This window comes from Alexandromys fortis, unplaced genomic scaffold (assembly GCF_014885135.2).
Source record: "Alexandromys fortis isolate MF-2015 unplaced genomic scaffold, M_Fortis_MF-2015_v1.1 scaffold_88, whole genome shotgun sequence".
NCBI lineage: Eukaryota > Metazoa > Chordata > Mammalia > Rodentia > Cricetidae > Alexandromys > Alexandromys fortis.
Genome location: NW_026067961.1, coordinates 5,438,886 through 5,443,622, shown reverse-complemented (window position 1 = coordinate 5,443,622; position 4,737 = coordinate 5,438,886).

The window sequence follows — 4,737 nt, the reverse complement described above, 5'->3', positions numbered from 1 at the left end:
GTGACTTCAGGATCCTCCGTCCTGCCAGAGCTCAGGTAGCCCTAGTCTGCCGGCTTTACACTCTGAAGACATAATCAGCCTGAGACCTCAGGTGGGAAAGGGACTCGGGTGCCCTGAAGGAGATGGTGAGGGTACAGTTCCCTAGTCAGGCTTGCTTCCGGTCATGAAATCTGTTCACCTTGTTTGTTCCATTACAAGCCAAGAAGCCAGGCTTCTTTCTGGGGACCTTCCTCACAGGCCTTCCCCTGCCTGGGAGCCCTGAGGTGTCACGTCCACCCTTGACCCGCAAGGATGACGCGACCACCGGAGCTCTTCTCACTGCAGTTTATTCCAGGACTTTATTCACTTTCTATTTCTTCCCCTCTCTCCCTCCTCTTTCCTTCCTCTCTCTCTCCTCTCTCTCTCTCTCTCTCTCTCTCTCTCTCTCTCTCTCTCTCTCTCTCTCTCTCTCTCTTCTCTCCCTCTCCCCAGGCAAGCCTCTCCCAGCCCTTAAGTAGGCATGGGCTGCCAACCCCGAACTGCCAGGTGGGCACTGCCCATAGGTTCACGCATATGCAGGCAGCTGATAATCATTGCGTGATCATAACATAGGTCAGGCCTTAGCCATCTCAGGAGTTGATTATACATCTCCATCAGGTGTGACACCACGCAGCTCGCTACACTGAGGCCTCATGGCATTGGGATCACGCTGCTCCCAAGCCCTCCAAGCTGTGCCTAGCAGCACCCACCTTCCCCTTTGCCACTTGCTTCGGTCTCGCCAGCAGCCTCCAGACATTTAAGAGAGCGCTCAAGACAAGCACATCTAAACGCCAGCTGCCTGGGCCCTCCTGGCCTAGCCACTCTTATTGTCCCTCTTCCCATGGAGCCCTGCTGCCCAGGCAGTTCCCAAGGTCGAGAGCCTCGTGTCCCCGTGACCCCCATGCATCCATACCCACCAGCCCGTCTCAAGCCTGTCAAGCAGGTGGGATCTATTTCCTTTCCAGGCTTCTGCTCTCTGCTCCCTCTTGAGGTGGCCTGGACCTGGCAGTAGGCAGGGCTGGTAGCCATGTCCCTCTTTTTTTTTTTATTTTTTTTATTTTTTGGTTTTTCGAGACAGGGTTTCTCTGTGGCTTTGGAGCCTGTCCTGGAACTAGCTCTTGTAGACCAGGCTGGTCTCGAACTCACAGAGATCCGCCTGCCTCTGCCTCCCGAGTGCTGGGATTAAAGGCGTGCCCACCATTGCCCGGCTCACGTCCCTCTTCTCTACCCTCTTTGGATGAAGTCTTCCTCTGCTATGTTCTGCATTCAGGATGAGGAGGAAGGTAGACATTATAAGGGAGGCCCCGCATTTCCACGTGAGAAAAGACTTGGTTCCTGGTCCCCATGTAAAAGGGAACTATAAAGAATTAATATAAACTGGGTGGTGGTGGCACCTGCTTTTAATCCCAGCACTTGGGAGGCAGAGGCAGGTTTATCTCTGAGTTCAAGGCCAGCCTGGTCTACGGAACAAATTCCAGGACAGCCAGAGCTACACAGAGAGACACTTTCCTGAAAACAAAAACAAAAGCTATGCACAAAGTGCTCCTGATGAGAACCCAAAACTTGCTCCTTCTTATTTTCTATTGCTGTCATCATTTTTTTGTTGTTGTTTAGAGTCTCGTGTAGCCTAGGCTAGCCTCAAACTGCGTAGCCAAGAATGACCTTGAGTTTCCAGTCCTTCTGCCTCTTGGTTCATCACTGTCCATTCTACTTCCTTTTGTTGTCTTGTTTTTCAAGACGGGGTTTCTTTGCACAACAGCCCTGGCTGTCCTGAAACTCGCTCTGTAGACCAGGCTGCTTTCAAACTCAGGAAGACTGGCTTGCCTCTGCCTCCTAAATGCTGGGATTAAAGGTGTGCACCACCACAACCCAGCATCATTCTAATTCTTACACCAGTCTTTTGAGAAAACGTCACACCCCATCTCGAAGGTGGGAAGATGGAAGCAGAGACCCAGCTGCATGCTGAGATGACAAGGCACTAAGTAGCCCAGAGTGTTGGAACCTAAGCCGGTTGGAAGCTTGTGCTCCGACTTGGTCCCTACTCGTGCAGGTCTTTTTAGTTTGTTATCAGCTTTGGATGTCCACAAACCGCATCCTATTCGCAAGTCTGTGAAGCTTCCACCTAGTCAGGATTGGCCGAGGCTGGAGACTGCCCCCAAGACAGAGGCTGAGGTGGGTTTTCCCACGTGACAGCCGTCTCTCAGGGTCTGGGTTCCAGGAAAGTACCAGGACTCCCCTAGTGGCCATGTGTAGTACTTCAGGTGGCACAGTTCAGCTCTGGAGGTACATGCGGTGTGCAGTGTTTTGGTTTTCTGAAACAGGGTTTCTCTAGGTAGCCAAGGCTGTCCTGGAACTCATTCTGTAGACCAGGCTGGCCTCAAACCGAGATCTGCCTGCCTCTGCCTCCTGAGTGCTGAGTGGGGTTAAAGGTGTGTTCCACTACACCCAGCTCAAACGGTGCTTTCTGCAGCAAGTAAATGCAGAATCCTTTCCCTCCTACATCAGCCATTGGGGCGGGCCATACCATAAGCCCACGCTGCTGACTGCAGCAGGTGCTGGCGTGCAAGGCTTGTTCTGAAACCGGTTCCTGCTTCCACAAACTTCCTATTTCTTACTTCCCACACTGCAAGTGCCACACTATCCAGACTGTTCCCTTTGTGGGTGCTGGGCACAATGGCCCTGGTAACATCCCCCCTCCCTTCACCTCCTGAGGCCCTTACTGCCAATGGAAAGCTTCTAGAGCCCCAGCTGGACAATGTAGCTCCTTTCCTCCTGCCTCCCCATTTGACCCATCCAACCCCTTCATCTAGCCTGCTCGCCCTCCTACGGTTCTCTCTGTTGTAGTGACAGAAACACAAACTGGCTTCCCTTTTCCCTGTGCACTGGCATGTACGTGGTGTGAGACCATTAAGGGCCAGGGGTCACAGGTTTGCTCCCATGCCTAGCCTGTTACTAAGGCCACCAGGCATTTCACCTTGAAATGCACACAGCGTTCTATTTGGAGGTTACAGTAGTGACCAGTGTCCCTGACCTCAAGGAATATAGGTTCTCCCTCACCTCTTCTGCCTAGCTCTGACCTCCCTCACCCCCCTTATGTGCATGCAGAGAAGCTGCAACATGGCCTCTTTCCCCCCAGTTCCTTTTCTTTCCTTTCCACAGAAGACAGGGTTTCTCTGTGTAGCCCTGGCTGTCCTGGAACTCATTTTGTAGACGAGGCTGACCTCAAACTCGAGAGATCTGACTGCCTCTGCCTCCAGAGTGCTGGGATTAACTGTGTGCACCACCACTTGGCTAGTTCCATTCTTAAAAACTGAGACAGGGTCTTTAGCCTGGGCTAGTCTACTCAAGACGAACCTCCTGCCTCACATCCAGGGTGAGCCACCAGACAGCCCCAGTGCCTTTCTGAGTGAACTGTGAAGGGGAAGAACTGGAGGAAGAACAGAGCTGCTCAACTTTAATTTCCGAGTCTCTTTCAGGCCAGCACGGCAATATGCAGCAGACCTTTGACTCTGGACTCTCTGGCTTCCATCTTACAGGTGTGAGGATTATTGGTGTTTGCCACCAGACTCAACCTTAACTAAAAAAATTTCTTTTAAATAAATTTTGTGTGTGGAGTTCCAGGCACCAAACCCAGGCTGTCATGCTCGGCGGCAGGCACCTTGCTCACTTAACAGTCTCGCTGGCCTTTAACTGACTTTGCGTTGAGTGTGCATGAGCTACCACACAGAAGCGGAGGTCTGGAGCCGTCCTGACCTCCTTCCACTCTGTGGGTTCCTGGAAATGTAAACACACCTTCAGAAGGCAGAGGGTAGCAACTGGGACAGGAATTTTCACACAGGCGGGAACAGCCTTTGTGAACTGGGGCCACAGGATCCCGCACAGGGCAGGATGCTACAGAAAAGGCTGTTTAACCACGGCAGGCTTTGCCTGATGTAAAACCACTACAGGCCCAGCTCAGAAACAATTGTCAAATGACAACAGTAAAGGTTTGATCTCACTGATGGTTGTGAAATGGGCCTGGTGGGAGAGACAGGAAAGGCATGGGCTTTTTGAGGGGTGTCAGGGCAGAGAGTGGACACTGGGTACCCCTCCTACCTACTTAGGCAGTGTTCTGTTCTGTGCCTGCAGGTTCTACGCTCAGGGGCCAGGAGATCCACAGGGCTAGTGTGAGGGCTTCAGACAACCACATCTTTGCTGACCTCTAGCCCTGGTTTGTTCTGTCAACTTGACATCCTAGAATTAATCTGGAAGAATTTCAATTGAGGAAATTCCCAGATCAGATAAAACTGTGGCAAGTCTGTGGACGGCCTTGTTAACTGATTCAGCCTCCCTAGACAGGGGTCCTGACTGAGATTAGTCAGCTAGCAGTACCCTCCACGGACCCTACCTTTTTGGTTAGAGGAAATGGCTGTGTGGATTGGCAATACAGGCCTGTTTGCAAGCTCCTGCGCCTCATTACAGCAACAGGACACCAGAACATCTCTCCAGCCTGAGGCAGGGGGCTGGGTGCCACCTTCCATGCATGCCCGCCCACACCATTTCCTGTTGGTCTTCAGACATGCGGATCAGCAGTAGGATGCAGCTACTAGCTCACTCCTGCAGGAGTCAGGGCTCCAGGAACTCTCTGGACCAACCCCCTACACAGCACCCACACCCCAGGACGGGTGCCTTTCTTCCAGGGAGCTGTTCCCACAAACAAACACAAACAACAGAGCCTGG